Source organism: Silurus aristotelis, assembly GCF_946808225.1.
Source record: "Silurus aristotelis genome assembly, chromosome: 9".
Lineage (NCBI taxonomy): Eukaryota > Metazoa > Chordata > Actinopteri > Siluriformes > Siluridae > Silurus > Silurus aristotelis.
Window position 1 is genome coordinate 7004975 of NC_139582.1, and position 21860 is coordinate 7026834.

The 21860-nt window shown below is 38.5% G+C and overlaps 1 protein-coding gene across 2 annotated transcripts in view; it reads right to left on the reverse strand.

The window, feature by feature from the left end:
- The window catches only part of glceb (glucuronic acid epimerase b), a 73408-nt gene extending 63281 nt beyond the window's left edge, over window positions 1-10127 (reverse strand). Inside the window, exon 1 of one of the 2 annotated variants that reach the window (XM_083549978.1) lies at window positions 9929-10127. The gene's annotated coding sequence lies outside the window, so the exon portion shown is untranslated. The remainder of the gene's footprint in view (window positions 1-9928) is intronic. The other variant, XM_083549980.1, reaches the window with a different exon arrangement.
- Between the last annotated feature and the right edge of the window lie 11733 nt (window positions 10128-21860).

The following is a 21860-nucleotide window of genomic DNA, read 5'->3' on the forward strand; positions in this document are numbered from 1 at the left end:
AGGAGTTGGGTTTTTTTCTCGAGTGTGTTGGGGCATGCCCTTGAGTTAACACAGAAGGATTCAACCGCCAGGACAAATAATCCCCCACAGGCTAAGCAGCAAGGAACCCCATGGACTTCATAACCATGTGTAAGCAGAGCATGACATCGATTTTCTCGCAAAGGAACCAAAAAAAAAAAAGTAACAAAAAAAAAAAAAAAAAAAAAAAAAAAGGACACTGAATGAACTAAAAAAAAAAAAAACACTCGGAATGAAGTGGATCGGCACGGTGAGTAAAGCGAGGCCTCCTTCACAAATGTCCTTTCAACTTTCACAGCAGGTTGGAAATTTCTCACAAATTTCAAGGAGGACAACATGGTGTCTGAGGAGACTTTTCGAAGAAAAGTTCGCCCCGATACAATAAAAGGACGCAAGGTTGTGGACACCTGACGATAAGATTTATATGTGCTTTCTGAATTTCCAATTCCACATTTGGTCCCCATATGCCATTATAATAACCTCCAATCTTCTGGAAATTCTAGAGTGTGCTTGTGGAGGTTTGTGCTCATTCAGTAGTAAAGTCAGGTACTAATGTAGGGTGAGGAAGCCTGGGGGTGCAGTCAGCGTTCCCAAAGCTGTTCACTAGAGATGAGGTCAGAGTTTTATAGCAGGCCACTCAAGATCTTTCCTTACAACCGATTCAAATTATATCTTCATGGAGCTGGCTGTAAATCTAGGGGGATTGTCATGCTGGAACAGGTTTGGGTCTCCTAGTTCTAGAAAAGGGAAACTGTAATGCTTCTGCATCCAAAGACATTCTACACCGTCAATTTTGAGGAAGCAATTTGAGAAAGAACCACATATGGCCTCACATCTAAAAACCAACAGCACGTGGTTGCGGACCGAAAGCCGGAAAAACTATCAGTATCGATTTTTGCAGATAATTCCAGGAATCAACTCTAATAAAAACAGTCTTAGCACCATTTAATCATGCCTACAGGATGGTACTCTTACACGCTGTACAGTGACGTTAAAATGAATTATATTAAATAACACATAATGCATTTGCTTTTAAATTTTGATCGCACTCTTTTAAAACTTTAACATGCACTTTTTTCTGGCTCACTTTGCACGTGCTATTCAACACAACCAATCAGCTGTATCCAGAATTATTATAATAAATAAATAAATAAATAAATAAATAAATAAAAAAGTAGTTCAGACTACAGAAAGTCTAGCCACGTACTGGCAGTAGTATTGAAAGCTTAAAAACTATAAGCAAAAGGAAAAGGTGACCTTGTTAAAAAATAAAAAATAAATAAACTTAAAACCCATTCTCCAGAAAAGGGAAAAAAAAAAAAAAAAAACACCTTTGCATGCGCCAGGCTGAATTCTTTTATTCAACTGCGCCACACAATTTGGGAAAATCCAGAAGACAAACAGGTAATGAGAACATCACAAATCTTCGGCTATCACCTACAATCCACCATCCCACAGAGTTTGGTACCTGCCTCTGCTAGAAAGCAGCTCCTGACCCATTTCCCATTGATAACACTCAATTATAAGTGACTTCATTAAGATTTAATACACTGATTCATAAAACAATAATATTCAATAGCGACTCTACATGGCCTTTTTAACGTTTGATGAAACTGTTATACAAATACTTGTAGCACTTTATACACATACTGGATTATAATAAAACAAAATGTAAAAGTCATGTCATTATAGCGAAATAATCAAGTCATGTATCTATATTCCGAATGAGTCACTTACTCTCTGTGACATTTTAAAGACTATTCATATAAAGTTGTATTTAATTATAACAGGGTTTTCACGTAGAAACAAAGACTGCACTTGGAGAAAAAAAATAAATAATTCGGGTTGAACTAGTTAGATCTTGACATTACTCAGAGGTTCATGAGAATTACCCAGGAGCCCTCAGAAAGCAGCGCCCAGGGCCACGGCACAAAACAGAAAGAGCTCTGTGTTCAGAGTCTTAGATCACCAGCCAGAGACACCGATACACACTCGAAAACGGGCAGTAAAGCGACATCTGTGGGAGCCCGGTACTGAAGTTTATGGATTTTAGATCCTTGGTATAAACAATCCCACAACAAACCCTCTCTAGACCAGAACATTATGCTTTCTTTGCATCTTGACTCCCGTCCAACTTGAAACAACACACATACACACACACACACACAGTAGTTAAACTTGAAGCAGATTGAAGGACAAAATTAACAAAGTAGCATTTTAGTGCAAGTTATAACTCAAATACACTAAAACAGCAGATTTCTTCCCTGCCCACAATAAAAACAGGACATGACTGTTGAACAATATTCAGCATTTCGGTAAATAAGCCACGCCAACTTTCTACAAACTGAACCCTTTCCTACCCCCTTTAAGCCAACCAATCTCTCAACTGGACATGTAGGGACCTTACTTTCAGATAAAATTTTAACTATGGTAATTTCTATAATAAGCAATAAAAAAGTCCTAAAAAAAACCCCAAAAATAATAAGTGGCAAATCTAACAATTTAGAAATAATGACAATAAAAAGGAGAAAGCAATCGGATATACTGCTTTCCTTTAAGCATATTTGCAGAAAACAAACCCGTCGTGGAACAGCGGTAAAAATCTATTGTGTTCTTGTTAAATGTTCAATCAAGAGCAAGGAAAATATGAGCTACACGTAGGTTTCCATCAGGAGCATCTTAAATCATTGAGCTACAGAGATGTGTACAAATAAGCCTCAAACAAGTTCCTCATCTGAAATCTTTCCTGAAAGAAAGAAAAAATAAATCCTGTCTACTCAGATAAACAAATAAACAAAAGGCTTTGTACGCAAGTGTGTGCAGGTAAATATGACATCCAATACAACATTGCTAAAGTCACCTTTGGAGATCTCCATAAAAACAAGCGGATCCATATTACACATTTTTTTAACAACAATTTTTTAAGTTTTTTGAATAAAACCCACAACAATTTTTTTTAGTTTTTTGAATAAAACCCACATTGTTGATGTGAGACGCAGCAATCAACCAAAAAAAAAAAAAAAAAACCACTGGTTCCGTGTTTCCAAAAAAACCTTCAACACAGCCCGCATATTGATTACAAGGACGCCATAAACCCACGCTGTCTCCAGGTTTTATTGATCTCGGACGCCTGAAATCCATTAGCGCCCTTTACATTCATAGTGCTTTGTGTCCCCGCTAGGAACAAGAGAGTTCTCCTTCGTGTTTTCTTTAAACACCGCTATGTCGAGACGGAATAGTGGTGGCAGTGGATTAGCCGCGAGTTGGCCGAGGGCCGGGCGGCGCTGCTCTTTGGCTGGCTCGACGCTCATCGAGGGCATCCAAGTGCTCCAAATTACCAGAGCGGATTCTGCGTCTGACGGCTCCAGGAAGTGTCAAGCTGAGAGCTGGGCGATACCGACTTCCCGCGTTTGACCATTATTAGTGCCCACAGGAAGCCTTGGCTTTGAGATACGGTGCTGGGAATAGCACACAACATCCCCTTATATTGAGTCAAAAATGTAGAGAAGCAACGGAACAGGAATAGAAACAAACAGAAACCTCTGAAGGACAGCACAGCAACAAAGCCTCATGAACTGACTACGGGTGGGTAAAGGTTTCACGTCTGCGCTTGACGGCTCTCCAAATAACATCGTGCGCACTGTTTATGTGCAGGCGGATTATATGTATCATTTCTCATATTAGAATAAACATGTGGATAGGATAATGATTATAGCGGTGCCTGTGGCACCTGTGGCATTTCATTGCAATCGATGGCTGCAGGCCAGTTTAGTCTCCTTCCTGTCTCCTTGCTTACTCGCAGTGAGCCGAGTTCGAGACAGATAAAAATCAGAACCTCGAAAATCCCAGAGCACCTGCATCCACGACAAGCACTGCGGAATATCTTTTAAATCAAATTGCTCCATGGAGCTGCACCGCAGTAATAAAGGCTGATAAAGGAGACCGATATTGCTGCATTACGGAAAGGTTTATCTTAAGCGAGTGCGCCGTTTAATGACACATTTAAAAAAAAATAAAAATAAAAAAAGACAGCTGTACAATGCGGACGAGTACAGGTCATTTCGCACGGAGAACAAATGCATTAGATAGGAGAGAAATAGACTACAACATCCTGGATGGGTGGAATGGTGGTGGGGAAACATCTCCAGAGACCCCGTTTCGATCCTGGGATCTCTGGTGTCCTCCCACCTCACAGCGAAAACATGCCGTTGGATGGATTAGTTACATCAAACTGTCCCTCGAGAGGAGAGAAGGATGAATAAACACAATATACACACATGCTGCCCAGCGATGGACGGGTGTTCCATCCTGTGTGTATTCCCGTTTCGCAGATATTCCTGGGATAGTCTCCAAATTCTATAAAGATCCTCTGGCTGGATTACTCGCATATTCTCCGTGCCAAAAAACGTCCCAGTTAAATTATTCCAAACTAGTGTAGTTTCCTGCTCGAATTCATTCAGAAATTCAAAAAACATAATAAATCAGCTGAAACAGTGGAGAGCGTCGCTGCTTTTACAAGCAGCAATTAACCCCCAGGCTGAAGCTCCTAAGTCACAAACTTCAGATTAGCCACAAATGACCGCCGAACAGTCAGGAGGTTTCTGGGTGGATTTTATAACCGAGCTGCAGTACGTGCAGATATATTTAGAGCTAATTAACCCCCAGGCACCTCTATAGAGACTCTAGGAAGTGGGAAAAAGAGGATTTGGTCTTCAGCGGCTGAGGAGGAACAGCCTGCGCTGACCATCTGTTTCTGTCACAAGACAGCGGAGCAGAAGCAGCAACGCATCACATGATAAAAGGAAACAATCGGTTCGGAGACAAAAAAAAATTATGCGGCTCGGCACCACTACAATTACTGTAAAAGAGACCAGAATGGCATAATAATTCAAGATCGCGGCCTCGATAAAAGTCACCTTTAAATCTAAGTTTTGTTCTAATAACATTTCTGGATGCTATAAACAGAAAAAACTGTTTTCACTGGTAATTAGAAGTGGAAAGTTGTATAAATATGATGATTTTAAGGCACTCTGGATAAAGACACTTGCTAAATGTTATGTATGCAAATTCGAGCACCATTTCTCCTTTATTAAACTCCAGATGAACAGAAAAACTGAGAATTTAATACAAAGTTCCACACTTGTCCATGTAGCATGAACTTACCATACATACCTTACCCCACACACACACACACACACACACACACACACACACACACACACACACACACACACACACACACACACACACACACACACACACACACACACACACACACACACACACACACACACACGGAATTTTTCAGAATCCTTCCCACATCTGATGGGTTTTCCCAAACCACCACAACACACACATCCAATTAGATCTGCATACACGTTCCAGTAACATGTGCAGATTTACTCAGAGCCTGTACACTGTTCTAAACTGCACGCTATAAATTTCCTTTATTCGTTAGTGTCACTCGCATCTTCGCTTCAACGCAAAACTAAAACACACAGTTCTGGCATTGTCACTGCGGGGGGAGAGAGAGAGAGACGGTTTAAGTTATTTTTGGATGAACTGTTCTTTCCATTAAGCACATTGTGCTATGCTATGTGATTAAGATTCCAATGTGTCCACTCCAGAGCACAGGAATGAGTCAGATGAAGCACAATGCATTATGCATTCAGAGAAGCGCAGCTGTCAACACGTCACTTATTAAATCAGAGTGTGGGAACCAGTGGTTTAGAGAAATTCAGCGTCGTTACATAACTGCCTGCGTTTTTTTTTATTTTTATAATTATTATGAAAAGGTGGTGGCTTGAAAGCTTTTTTGGTCTATTCTACGATTATGTCTTCCTTCGTCCTTCAAGATACATACTGATGCTCTCTGAAAACAAAAGAGAAACGGAGAAAACATCTTACACAATTGAGGAATGCGCAGAGCTCTAGCGAGCTTTAGTAAGCTCTAGTTCAGAAAATGGATGTGAAGCAACTTTTGAGACCTGCTGAAAAATTGTTAAAAAAAAAAGAAAAAAGAAAACAAACTTGTACTTATTGATCTCTGAAGATTTTTTTTTTTTAAGATGTGCCTGGATTATGTTTATGAATGAGCCTGCAACAATCGATAGTTCAAAAGCTTTAAACGTCTCCAAAGAATAAATTATCTAATGAAGAAAACTGAATATCCTATCAGGTCCTTGCTGTGAGATGGTCCGTGTTTTACAATTACAGAGCACGGTTTCTCAGTAGCACCACTAAGCAATAACTTACAAACGGAGAGGCTGAGGATATGAATAAAATCTTGAATTTTTGAAGAGATCTGCATAATACATAACTGCCAGCAATACAAGTGTCGCATGAAAAAATAAATAAATAAATACACAAACAAATAAAATATAAAAAACAAAAAATGCAAGAAAAAAATATTTGACAGAAAGGTAAAATTCCAATTGGTTTATAATTATGTCATTTGTGCTTTTTTAATTGGTGTAGTCTGGCATCATTTTTAATACATTGTAAATAACATTATATGACATCATCCAGCACTCTGGTTTTTATTTTTTTTTTATATATAGATTAGCTATTAGATGGTGGATTCCAGAAATACAGTTTTAATCTGTTTGAAATACTCAAAAAATATTTTATTTCTGATGTAGACGTTTACCTCCAACAGCATGTCACACGTTTTATTGCTCTCACCCAACAGCAAAAGGGCAATCTCTATCAGTTAAAAGAATGACATTTTTATCCATTAAGAGCTACATTTAACCCTCCTGAGTATCTGTGAAATAAATTCAATACATTCCTCTCCAAAGACTCTGTATCCTGAAAACTTGCCCAAGCTGGAAAATGTAATCAAAATGTACAGCATCACCTCTTGGATCCTCCAAAAAAATCCAACACAAATATTCCCCAAAAAAGGTACCTTATTTTTCAGACTATAAGACGCTACTTTTTCCCCACGCTTTGAACCACGCAGCTTAAACAACAAAGCGGCTAATTTATGGATTTTTCCTGGGTTTTTCCCGGTTTTAAAAGCTTCAAGACAAAAAACTGATCCCCATAACATTAGACCAATGAAATTGCTTAACGGGTTCGGGTGAACCAATGAAACTCTTTATAATAAATCAGATGCGCTCCCACTGAATCGGGCCGCACCACATCATAAATATGGATGATGTTCCTCTGATGTTTGACCTGCCACTCACTCGGACTGTCAACAGGAAATGCGAATCATTCGTCACGCTGAAAACAACCGGGCATGAAAAAAACGCACTTCACCTGTGTTCTGAGCTGCACGGCATCGGGAGAAAAGCTTCACCGATGGTGATTTTTAAACGCACGACGATGCCAAAAGATAAACTCCTGAGAAAAATTGTTTGTGAAAGGAAGGAGGAAGACAGTGAACAATGACTTTCTTGGTAGGCTACTCTTTAGATACAAGCCGTGTAAGGGACACTGTCTTTCATTAAAGCCTGTGTAAAGTTCATTAGTTTCAGTGTAGACACCTGCGGCTTATAGACAGGTGCGGCTTATTTATGTTCAAAATAAAAATCTTTGTCAAATTCAGTGCTTAATTCAGGCTTATATTTGGGTGCACTTAATAGTCCGGAAATTACGGTAACCATAATGATAATACTACACACGTTTATATCGAGCATTGTAATAAACGCCTTCTAGCCCAGAAATATTTCAAAGCTGTAAGAGAGAATTTTTTCAGGGCTCAGAGGTGAATCATGAACACCAACACAACCTCAACACGGCTTTTTCGGCAGCACAGGACTACATCTTAGTTCACTTTAACGATTTTCTTGATCGTCTTTCTCCAGCTCGTCTGTGTGGTGCAAAGACAAAACAGGATTGTTTTTATAATCTACAATCATTACAGACATTAATGAAATTAATGAAACTAAACCAGGTCTTTAAATCCCTTTAAACCGATATCAGTTGTCATCTTGGAGCAGCCGTGTTTTTAAAGTGGATCTGGATGGCAAGCAGCTGTAATAATTCATTCACAGAGATGACAACGTGCCAAACTCGATGTGAAATGGTCTGATCGTGATGCAGAGCAGGTTACGTTACAGCTGCAGAAAGGAAGAGGTTCGGCGACGATTTTCCTTTCTTAATGAGGGCGAGGCATTTAAATATTTGCTGCTTGTACGACGTACACCCGATCGACCTTTACTCCTCATTTAGGACAAATCATCTCGTCATATAATCTCGAAAGAAAATACATAGAGGGAACGAATTGTACTTGTTCTTGCACAGTAATGCAGTGTTTTGCAGCATTTGCATGAACAGTTCGCCTGGGAAACACTAACATAAGAGCGTAATACAGTTTAAACGTAATTTGAGGTAGAGAACTGACCACCATATCAACCTTCCATGTTAAATAAAAAAAGCACACAAAAATCTCGAAGAGATCGAAGATATCGGTGACAAATAGAGGGTCCTACTGTTAATTCTGAAATTCAGCAATGGGAAATATCGTATCTGAAGGACAAGCTTTATTAATATCTGTGCTTTTATGGGGGAAAGCATTTTATTAGAGCGACAGCCAACACACTGGTGTACAATGTCACGGTGTGAGATCAGATGGCTCACTTATATACTACTACATATACACAAATATTTACACACACTCTCGCTCTCTCTCACTCATACAAATACATTGATTTACAAACACACATTTACACGCATGTATATCATTCCAACCAAATATGGGAAAGTGTACAGTAAGATAAAAATAAATAAATAAAAACACACACAGCTAACAAAAACACATATCTATCAGAGCACCAATTTCCCACCCTACGTTCTACTTCGTCTAATGACGGCCAAGTTATAGACGGTCACCGACAAAAGGTTTTACAGAAATTTTATAAAGACGGTCAAGTATGTGCTCGTTCATTTCTACGATCTGTCACTACAAACAAACCAAATGCAAGCGCTGAAAGCATTTACAATGCACAGCATTCATCCATCCATCATCTAAACTTCCTACACTGGGTCACTGAGTAGAGCCTGTCCTGGGGGAACTCGTGGGAACAAGAGGGGGGGATTCTGGACAGGGTGCTGAGGATTTTACCCATCGCAAGACACAATCTCACACACACACACACACACACACACACACACACACAACTGCAGATTTGGAGAGCCAATCTTTCTATAACAAATGACTGTCCAAGGACACTGAAAATTTCAGATGCACATGGAGAGCATGAAAACTCCCATGCGAATCTTCGACGCCTGGACATGACCACTCTGTTGACTCAAGCTGTTGAGTCCATGCATGTGATAGTCATGTGATCAAAATCACATGTTGTACATACTGTGAAATATGGAGGAACAAGGGTAAACACGATGGCATCATGGATACAGATCAAGTAATTTAGCTCACATCGAGTATATATCTGCAGAAATCATGTGCATGACATCCTTTTTCTTTTCAGCTGCATATTTAAGGAGGTTTGCAAATGCACGAGCCCATGCACGAGAACTAGTTCCTTGGGCTCGTGCATGGTAGGGACATGATTTGATAGCCAAGCAGCAAAATAAAGATGAAACCGTGCACCATGTACAAATCATCTCGCTGCACTTTAATGGATTTCCCTGCATCTGTTGCATTGCTGATGGAGTTTGTACACAAGTTGAGAAGTTTATCTCATGGCAACTTCTCTGCAGCCTTCACCGGTGCACAAGGGCAAAGTCCTGCACGCGGCATGCATGAAAACCACCTCCACTTTTATCCCATTCTAGTGCATTTTCCATCCGAAGCCCCACACACACACACACACACACACACACACACACACACACACACACACACACACACACACACACACACAGTCGACACGTTAGCATTACACTCCACACTAAACGCTCCAAAAGCTCTCCACTACGCCCTGCTGCTTTCACTCACCCTGGTTTGGCTCCTCGCACCGTGTCACGGCTCCACGCGGGTGAATGAGGGTCAGAAAGCGGCAGGCAGGAACGCTTCACTGGGACACACAGAGGAAGAGGGAGCGAGAGAGAGACGCGGCGTCCGTTCTGCTTCAGCCAACAACACCGGAGTGAACACACTCCACTGTAGCGTTGCAGAAGAAGCGGAACACACTGACAAACACCGCGAGAAAACACGAGACTCAACGCAAGTCTTTCTGGCCAATCAGAGGGCAGGATTTTATTAACCCATTCGAGTTGGGACGGAAGTGAATTCTGTGTTAGGATTGGACAGTTATCTTGTGATTGACACTGAGGACAGCCAATCAGCTTCCGCTATCGTGTATTTAATAGTGGAGATGTGGAAAACTACAGAAAATTGATGATGATGATGATGATGATGATGATGATGATGATGATAGATAGATAGATAGATAGATAGATAGATAGATAGATAGATAGATAGATAGATAGATAGATAGATAGATAGATAGATAGATAGATAGATAGATAGATAGATAGATGGATGGATGGATGGATGATCAGGGTGATTGGTGCCCAACGCTTTTTTATGCAAAGGCTATCCTGTCAGGTGTAGATGCTAAAAAAGATCAGATCATAGTGCATCCCCTTGCAGACCATTCAAAGTTTCCCTGCTGACTCCTATCTATTGCTAAAAGTACTTACAAATGGTAAACATCAAAACTGGACCACTGAGCAATAGAAAAGGGTGGCCACTGTATTTTACATCATGTGAATATTTAATAATCAGTGAGTGGTTGACCGTTTACAGCTACTCTAAAAGTTCGTTTGTAGACATTGGAAAAGTGGCGGAACACGAAGAAGAAGAAAACAATTTAAGATAAGATATACCTTTAATCGTCCCACACTGTAGAGATATGTGTGTGTGTGCAAATGTATAAAAAAATATATATATAGAGAGAGAGAGACATAGTAAAATATTTACAGTACAGTGTATAAATACAAAAGAAAAAGAAACATCCAAGTAGTTAAGCTTCCAAACATATTGCAAATTGGTAATATTGCACATACATGGATAATATTGTACACTTTTAAATTAGTGTATTGAACATTTTTGGTAACTAGTTCACTGTCTAATAGCAGCAGGGAGAAAAGACCTTCTGTATCACTTCTTCAGACACTTAGGATGTAACAGTCTGTCACTGAAGGAGATGTTCATAGAGGAAACTGTTTCATACAGGGGGTGGAAGTCATTCTGCAGCAATGATTATAGTTTAGCTACCATCCTCCTTTCTCCCACCTCCTGTACAATGTCCAGGGGAATCCCCAGGACTGAGCTGGCCTTCCTGGTCAGCTTGTCAAGTCTCTTCCTGTCTGCAATAGAGATGCTGCCACACCAGCAGACCACACCATAGAAGATGGCTGAGGCCACCAGAGAGTCAAAAAAGGTCTGTAGTAGCTCTCCTTGTACTCCAAAAAACCTTAGTCTCCTCAGCAGAAAGAGTCTGCTCTGACCTTTCTTTTAAATTGCCTCAGTATTATCTGTCCAGTCCAGTTTGTAAAGTTTAAAGTGTGCTTTATATATATCCTTATACTCTATAAACATTTCTATATACTTTTTATAATCCATATAATTATTAACTGTGGCTATTTTCCTTTCAAATAAGTTAGCATGGTTTTCAAACATATTATACTACATTATTATTATTATATTAACACCACATTTTAGAGAAAGGGTAAACGTTTCGGTAAGCCGGTCATACATATAAAAAAGCAAATGACCTTTCATTTAAGAGGAAATTTAAACATTTGCTTTGTGAATATGTAAAAAGAACCAGATAACCAAATCAGGCATCAACTTAGAACTGGATAATGATATTCATTTTTGGTAGCTAATTATGATAACACATTGTAGATAAGACTTAGATTTAGGCAGTTTAGGCTTGACAAATAGTCATGTTTTAGTTATTTTTATAGCATAGTTGCAAAACAGTTGCATTTGGTTTGAACAGAAAAAAGGAAATGTGGTGTATCTTCTACCAAGCAACTAATTAAAAACAAAAAATGTTTGTCTTTTTAAGTATCTTTTAGTTTGTATTGTTACTCTCACTGAAGGATTCACTGCCTCATTGCATAGTCAATACTGACTTTTACTTGACATTCACAACACTGAATTTTAATATATTCTAATATTTCTGTCCCTGCAATCCATTGTGTGTTGTGTTTACAAGAGCAGTTTGGTGGGGTGCCATTGTAGTGAGGATTTTGCAAAAGATTTCAGACTTGACAAACTTGATGACACCATCCCAAAAATGATAAATTCTCAACTACTCAGGTTTGACAATTGTGTCTAAAAGGTAGCACCAATGGATGACTTGGCATCTTGGAAAATTTTGTCAGATACACTACACACATTCTAGTTTGTTGAGAAACTGGTCTTAGAATACAGGGTCAGGCATAATTGAGGGTCTTGTTTACAAACACATCAGTGACAAATTGTTGGTTCGTGGACTAATTCAACCCAGCCTTTTTTATACTAAACCACCACAAAGACATAAAGCCACACAATTGCATAGGAGGTCTTTGGATGTTGTAGCATTAAATATTACTTTTATTTCAACAAGGAAACCCAAACTTGTTTCAGCATGACAATTCCTGTTAAGCAACATTCGCAATAACCTATTCAGTTATTATACCGGGAGTAATTTACATAATTTGTGTGACTTCTTATTATTATCTTTCCTTGTGTATTGTCATGCTGTGACTGTCATATCTTTATGATAGGTGCTTATGTTTGAAATGAGAACAGCATGACCGTCAACAATGGTTGGGTTGGTCATGTTCTGATATGTAATGCAATGGTCTTATATTTCATACCCGTCCTGTTGTCTGTGTAAGTGATATTCCCGAATCGGTATTAGAACAAGAATGAGTGGGATCAGACTCTCAGAGTCGCAGCTAGCTGAGAGACAAACCTATCAATGCCCCATGCACAAAGCCAGCGCCACGAAGATACAGTTTACATGAGTTAAAGTGGAAAACACTACACTGCTCCTTTTCCTGCCGTCTCTGTAGACGCCTTCCTCCTCTCCTTCTCCTCCTTCGGCCAACAGTAGCCCAATTTCCACCGGTACCCTGTCGGCTAACGATACCTGTGGCGGTCGTTGTTAACCCGGGCCTCGACCGATCCGGTATGAAATTCTCATTTGTGATCCACATATTTGATTTGGCACATGTTTTACGCTGGATGCCCTTCCTAACGCAACCCTCCCCATTTACCCGGGCTTGGGACTGGCACTAAGAGTACACTGGCTTGTGCCCCCCTAATGGCTGGGTTGTATAACCTCCATATTAAACATCTAAAAAAATACCCCAGGTCTCCTACCCTCACATCATTACCTGCTTTTATCAACACTCGTGTGTATAATCAGGTGTCCACAATTTTTGTCCTTATAGTGTATATTTTAGTAAACAGTGTAGGGTAATAAGAGGCACCATATGAAGAAAGTATTTTGGAACTGAGTTTCACTGCTTTTTTTTTTTTTTCAGAATCGGATTTTAAATGAACATGCAGTCAGTGGAAAAAAGTGCTTTCCTTATTCATTAGATGTACTTAAACCAATACATAATAAAAACTCTAAAGGTCTTTAATAATCCTGGCAAGACATTTTCTGATTTAAATTTTACACCAATCTTTTCACTTGAAGACAGAAACCAATATAATGACACCAGGGAGCTTCATGTTTTGCAGCTAACTGTCCAAGTTTACAAGGGCTCTAATTCCCTGATAAAAGAAAAAAAACTATTTATAAACAGTTCAGTATATCCTGGGAATAATCGTAGTGGGTAAAATGACCAGCATGTGTACAATTAATCAAATAAAATGTTATTCCTCATCAAAGTGCCAAATTATATAATGTGAATCTACTTCCAAAAGTAAATAATTAACATGAAATATAATGAAAATTAAATGAAGCAGCTTTTGCACACGTAGCCAGCCATTCTCTAAAGAATATAAAAAAAGGAATATATTCCTGCTGATATTTCAGAATATAAAGTTCCTGCAGTGTTTATCAGGCACACTTACATCCACGCTATTGTTTACACAAACCCGATCTCATTTTAAAGCAAACACTGTGTTATTGGCACCCATCACAAAATGAATAGGAAATATATGATATACAATATGCAATAAAAAGTATTCTTCAACAAGTAATAGTTGGAGTTCGAGCATATAGGGATATTTCTATTTGATTTCCTAAAAAAGATGGATTTCTGGATTTATCTGCACATCCATAATTGGTGTTTTCTTAAAACCCTTCTAGAAAGATTAGCATGAAAAATAGACATTTGCATAGGATTGTGGATCACACAACATTTCAATCTTCTGAATGGTCTTGAAAGTTGCAGCTTCATGTCAGCCAGAGGTACCAGGCTTAGACTTTAAACAATTCTAAAATAATTTACTAGCATACAATAATTTACACTGGAACATGTCAACTGACCAATTTACAAGGAACAGCTGATCACTTATGCATACGTAATCATTGCAATTAATATATTCAAGTGCTTTTGTATTCTCATTCCTCTATATAATTACACAGAAACAAAATGTCCTTTCTCCTAGACCATGGTGGATACACATATGGACAAACGTATTGGGACACCTGACCTTTCCCAGGAATATGTGGTTCTTTTCCAAACTGTTACTACAAAGTTGAAGGAACACTAAAAATGTCTCTGGATGTGATAACATTACATTTTCCTTTGATTTAAACTTGGAGACCCAGAACTGTTCCAGCATGACAATTCTCATGTGCACAAAGCCAGCTTCATGAAGATATGGTTTGCATGGCTTGTAGTGGAAGATTTTGATTGGCCTGCCATAGATCTATGGACTCCTCTACTGAACACCTTTGAGATGAATTGAAACGCTGACTGCACCCCAGGCTTCCTCACCTCACCTACATCAGTACCTGACTTTACTAACACCCTTGTGGCTGAATGAGCACAAATCTCCACAAGCAAACTTCAAAATCTAGGGAAACATTTTGCTAGAAGAGTGGAGGTTATTATAACAGGAACTGTGACAAAATAATAAATAAAAGCACCAAAAGCACAAGCGAATCTCATGATCAGATGTCCACAAATAGTACATAAGGTGACATAACACACAACATAAGTACAACAATGTGAGAGGAGTGTAGGACAATAAATACACAGGACCATAAATCATGTAGGTTCAAAGCTTTCAACAAAGGTCACACCAAAAATAAGAAGTATATGACATGAAGTGGGTGGATTTTAATCCTCCTTTTAATGAGTTAAATCTCAGGGAATGCAAAGTTTTTTATTACTGTTGTTTGTTGAGTTTGATTTTGAGATATTATTAGTACAGTTTACAAGAACTGGCGAAAATAGTCATTTCTAACTGTAGTGTACTGCCTTATTAAATTAAAAATATTATTATTCAAATATCTTTTTTGAAGGTCATGGATATATTTTAAGTATTATGTATAAATTAAGTACATTTATGATTTCTGTTTGAAGAATGTTAAATTGTCCCTATACATTTACAGTACCTGTGAGCTTTGCCTATTCTTTCAAGGCGCCAATATTATGGTTGGGTTGTATAGCCACTAAAATTCCTCTAGCTTCCTCTGAGGCATCTGCTCCCTAAGATTTTGACATCAGCCATGCATTATAGCCATGCACTCGTCTCATTAGCACATGTCTCTATGATAAAGATAACAGTGACCACCCTGCGACCCTCATCGCTTTCACGCAACAGCACGTCTGTCTGCGCGAATTGAAAAATGGCGGTGATTATGCGTCCACTCTTCTTTCTTTTTTTTTCTTTGCCAATACCTGATCTTATTTTAAATTGTCTGGCTAATGTTGGAAGAGAAAAAAAAAACACAAAAAAAAATCAACATGCTGTGAGAAAGAAGAGAATCTAATCCCGTGTCCTGGCAGTCGTCTTCTAGAGACATCGCTAGAAAACACGGTGTCCTCATTAGGCAAGGGAGTCTTTTTATCACGGTCCAGCTTCTGCTGCCTGACAGCACACTTCATCTCAAGCAGTCAGAATGTATTCCATGTGGCATCACAGCTAAAAATACACCTGCATCTACACACAGAAAATATTTTATTTTTATTTTTATATATACATATTATTTGCATATGATTTGCAGCTTATAGGGTGTTGACTGTACAATATACCCTGGACTTCAGTGGGAAGTTGCTGTGTTTTTTTTTTTTTTTTTTTTTTCGCACTTCTTTTGTCACCGCTTACCATAATTAGAACTGAGTCTACATCAAGTGTAGCAACGACGCACAGTGCAGAGGAGTGCCTTGCTAAAAATCTGACTGAATATGGAAAATAGTCTATTCAGTGCTAATCCCTAAAGACGTCTCATCCTGCAGTCTCTCACCTCACTTCCACTGCAGCGGAATTACAAGAAAGAAGAGTTTGGAAACACTCAGTGTGAGCTGGTTGATGCTATCTCTCTCACAGACTGTGCTGTGTGTGTGTGTGTCCTGCTTCTCCTGCTCTTTGTAGTTTGACTGATTCAACGGAGACTGACTGAGCAAGATAACATACCCATTCCATTCCTTCCTGCTTATTTGTATGCTGCTGTGGTTTCTCAATCTCTCTCTGCTGAGACGGAGCTGGACGCCTTTTTTAATGCACCACTGTCCATATCTGATATCCAACTCTGTGCAAGAAGAAAAATGAAGAGAGTGTCAAAAAAAGAGCAAAGGTGGTCTTCCAGGAGACCTGGATAGAGATATTTAAGGGTAAACATCTGTATAATGGTGATAACATTTTGATGTCACAAGACATTACTGTGGAAGCTGCTGGAACAGGATAGGGAATGTGAATACTGATGAAATAGTGTGCTTGTTTGGTTAGTGCTATATTGTTTTTTTTGTTTTCAATAATGAGTACTGTATGGAATGTGTGGAACAGTTATGGGCCGTCTAGCAAAGCTTCTTCTCTTCTGGCCTTAACTCGAAATTGGAATGACTTACTTATGTTTTAATACATTTTTGTCTATAAAAATGTATAAAATTATTCCCAATAGTCTATTCTCTTCATTTTAGCTAAGTAAGTTTTGGTTTGAGGTTCTATCCAATCAGATTTTTGCCATCACCACAAATGGAATTGCCATAAGGCACGCACTGTGAACACTGCATGTGTCCTATTGATTTAAATCTATGTTGCTTGAAGCTGTTGCTTTAACCAATCAGACTGCAAATTGCTTCCCCAAGGCCCTCTAGAAAATGCCCAAACACGTTGGCCTTTTCATGTCCTTTGACTGGATTGGTCAGAAAGTGTGCTAGTCATAGACCTCAAACTACATCTGCTGCAAAATGCACAAACTCAAATATATTCATGTGGAGTAATTAATTTGTAATTAATTTGATCTCAGATCTTACAAGGAATTTTCAAGAACAGCTGGATATCTTGAGGAAAGGTCGGTCAAAACTATTTGAAAAAAGCTAAACTATTTATACTTTTGTGCTTTGTTTCCTGTAGAATTAGAAATCTTTTTTCTTAATTTAAGTCTCATGGAAAACTCTAATGCACACAAAAATGGCTGGAAAACCTGTGGTTATGAGGTTAATATCGAAGCTTCTGCTAGAGATGATGTATGCGGACGGTGCAGCTGTAAAAAGAGGCTTGTTGTATTGTGTTAAAGTATTAGGTTTCTTGCTTTAGGAAGGACAATCATTCTCACTACATGAGATACCTGTCTCTGATGCAGCAGTTATACTGCATTTGTGTATAATATTGATAGTTTCTATAACCGTGGTGTCATAATGGTGGTATTAAAAGGTGGATTAGATATATAAAGATGTAGATTTTTATCCCTAATGAGCAAATTAGGGCAGGTGTGACAAGGCAGAACTCCCTGAGACAAAACTCCCCCAAGACACGAGACTCGAACATTGGCCTTTTTTCAGGTGATACCAAAGAGCTTGACTATAAATCATCACATCATAGAGGAGGGGAGGTGATCAGTGATTAAGGCTCTGTTTTTTTTTTTATTTAAAGGAGTTCAAGCTTAGGTAAGACCAAGCTGCCACTCTTGGGGCCACTAAGCAAACCCCTTAACCCTCAGTGTTCCAGGGGCACTGTATCATGGCTGACCCTGCAGAAGAAATATTTCATGGAAGTAATGAAGTACAAATACTTTGTTACTGTACTTAAGTAGATTTTTCTGGTATCAGTACTTCACTATTTCTTTTTCTGACAACTTTTTACTTTCACTCATTAAATTTTTTACACAAATATCTTTACTTACTGTTTTTTACAGTTTTAAAACCATGTTTGTTACTCTAATTTTAATCTATTTGTTGGCATGATCAATATTTTTCTTCACATTGTGTGCCATTTTAAGCCCATCAACATGTCACTGTGTGACTTTTTCAGCCTACCACTAGTCTATCATTTCCAGGCTATTAGCCTGCGAAGCTAACAACGAGCACAGCAGAAGGCAACAAGAAGTCTGGGGTTAACATGGATGAGACAGAGGGAGTCAGCAATGTAAACATGACTAAAAACAGAGACATTCCTGATTACCTGATCATCATCATCTTTTCTCTGCTTGTGTTCTATATGGTGGTTGTTCAGCCTGGATAACTTCATTAAGTAACAAAATTGTTAATTCTTTTGTATCAATATATTAATATGATGTGAGGTCCTAGTTAAAGTACACGTCAGGGCCCAAACTTCTTTACTTTAATTTGTGTTAAAATGTAGTCAGTACTTCAACTTTTACCAGAGTCTTTTAAAATATGAGTATCTGTACTTCTACTTAAGTAAAGGATGCATGTATTTTTGCCATCTCTGATTAGGATTACAGCAGTTCTTTTGAATTTGTGTGTGTTAGAAGCAATTGTATTACAAGAAATTATTCATTTTAAATCATTTTATACAATGTGTTGCAAGATGTTTTCCTCTAATATCATGATTTTCTTTAATAAACACTTACACCACTATTGTACACCAGTGCTGGCCATTCCTGATGCACTCTCAGGAAGTGTAGCTGTCTGCTTTCGACTGCAGAACTGCAGAGAGCACAGGAGGAGACCCGCGGCTGATTGATTTCCGAGTTACAGCATGCGTTTGCTGCAACCCTTTTGTTGTCTTTCATTCTCTCTGACCACCGAGCTTATAAAAGATTCATGTGCTCTCCTTACGGTGGTTGTTAATGCATCCTAAGGCCAGCAGCCTCACTGAACCGGGTAGAGCCTGCCTTTTGCATTTATACATATTTACCAACCCTGCCGTTCACTTCTGCACCCCTCTCGCAGCTTTACACTCATTCTGCATGATGATTTTAATAAGATGTGACACTAGGGGATAGAACATGGTGAGAGGATAGCGTATGTTATAGCGTATGTTAATGAGGGAATGTGTGCGATCATTCACAAAATAATCTGAAAGCAAATTAATAGGATGTTATAAAATGTAGAAAAGACACAAAAAAAAGACACAATTTCACAATATTTACTGAGATATATACATATATATATATATATATATATATATATATATATATATATAGTGTAGGGTATTTATATAAAGCTATATCTCAACAGACAGACAGACAGACAGACAGACAGACAGACAGACAGACAGACAGACAGACAGACAGACAGACAGGCAGGCAAATAGAACTAGATAGATAGATAGATAGAACTAGATAGATAGATAGATAGATAGATAGATAGATAGATAGATAGATAGATAGATAGATAGATAGATAGATAGATAGATAGATAGATAGATAGATAGATAGATAGATAGATTTTTGTACCCGCTGCATCTTAAGCAGACCTGCACTTGGCGTCTGGCTGTCATGTTGACTTCGGGCTGCAGAGAGAAAAAGTAGGAAAAAGAGAAAGCAAGAGAGAGAGAGAGAGAGAGAGAGAGAGAGAGAGAGAGAGAGAGAGAGAGAGAGAGAGAGAGAGAGAGAGAGAGAGAGAGAGAGAGAGAGAGAGAGAAAGAACAACAGCAGGACCAGTGGGAGTAAATTGCACCAGAGAAATAGCTACTGAAAAACCTCTTGCTTTCTCTCTCTCTATCTCTCTCTCTCTTTCTATCTATCAGGACAGTCTCCTGAGTCTTTTGCATCTAAAGCAGGCAAATGCAGTTCTTCTTTTTTCCCAGGAGACAGAGGGGAGAGCCATAAGGTGTGTCACTGGGATCTTGGCTGGGAGGTACAAACATCTGTGTGTCAGCAAGGACATGAAAATTGTCTTGTTATCCAATGAGTATGTGTAATAGTACTTGTTAAGATTTGCACTGTCCTGTTATTGCAGCCTTGTTTATGAAAAGCCACATTTTGTCTTCAGTGGCTGTTAGAATGAGCTCCACTCTTCTAAGATGTTCCACTAGATCTGTAGAGTGTATTATGGAGATTTGTGCTCATTTTGCTACAAGGGCGTTAGTGAAGTCAAGTCTTAATGTAGGTGAGGTAAGGAGGACTGGGGTGCAGTCAGTGTTACAATTCATCCCAAAGGTGTTTAATCTATAGCAGGCTACACAAGATCTTCTTCTACAAGTCATGTAATCTATATCTTCATGAAGCTCACTTTGTGCACAGGACACTGTATAATGTGGTCAGTGCTGCTGAGGTAGATTTCAGGGACATTGAGCACAAATCATGAATTCATGCACAGCCTAAATACTACATCACACGATCTCACACTCACCCACACACACACACACACACACACACACACACACACACACACACACACACACACACACACACACACACTTCATTTTACCTAAGGGTAATTAAGAGCATCCAGTCCACCTACTGGCAAGTCTTTATGAGAGTTTGGAGAAAACTGGAGAGCCAATGAAACACTACAAAGTGAGGTGAAGAACATCTGATGAAATAGTCACCATGGTGTACGTACAGTTTTTATGGCCTGGAAGTATTGCATATAGCAGTGGTTTTATAGTCAGGTCTGTGAATCAGAGGTGTTTATAATTTATTTATTTAGTTAGTTATTGAGGTATTGAATTAGGTTTCTCTATTAATTCTTACGTTCTTTAAGTTATAAGACATTTTAATTACATGCTTTGACCTGAATCCAAACCAACACAAGTAGGCCTATAAATAATGCCAATTTAAACTCTAATGTATTCTGTTGTTGGGCAATAAAAAGCTTTAGGGTTTTTTAAAAAGAGTGGAATGTTATAAAACATTTATGTGGTGAGCCTAATATTTAAATAATTGAATTATGGTCATGAAATAAATCTGTATTTAAGTTTAATTTACAACTAAAAGAGTCATTGGTTGCAAAATGTATGCCAAAACCCCTGGCATAAGAGCTGTAACAAAACAGTCTAATAAATCTGTATTGGCACAGGATGTTTGAAAGGACGATACAAACTAAATCTACAGTCACAAGCCTGTAAATGCTTACAAGACATCTGATAAATTTTTCTGACATTCAAACTCAAATCGAGATGGCTGGAGATATACGAAGAGTAAAATTTAAACATATTAGAAGACACATTTCATTCATCAGCAAAGGCAATGTACCCTTTTTTCCTTTAATCTTTACTTTATTGAATAAATGGAACAAAGGCCACTTTGGTTGCCTGGATTTAGAGTATCATTCGTACAGTGTGGGATCGTCTTTGGAAAAAATAGGGTAACAGTTCTCAATGGAGACCAGGCCTACATTATTTTCCTTGACTATCTGCAATGCTGTCGTTTAGAAGAAAAGGCCTGCGATATATCTATGTCTAAAAGTAGAACTAGCGCGTAAACTTTTTTCAACCTGAATACATAAAACATGCGACGATGTAAATAAAGGCAGCAAAGCTCAGCCAGGATCATATACATATTTACTTTATATCTCCTATCTATGCACACTTGCTGGAAGTGGTGTTCACA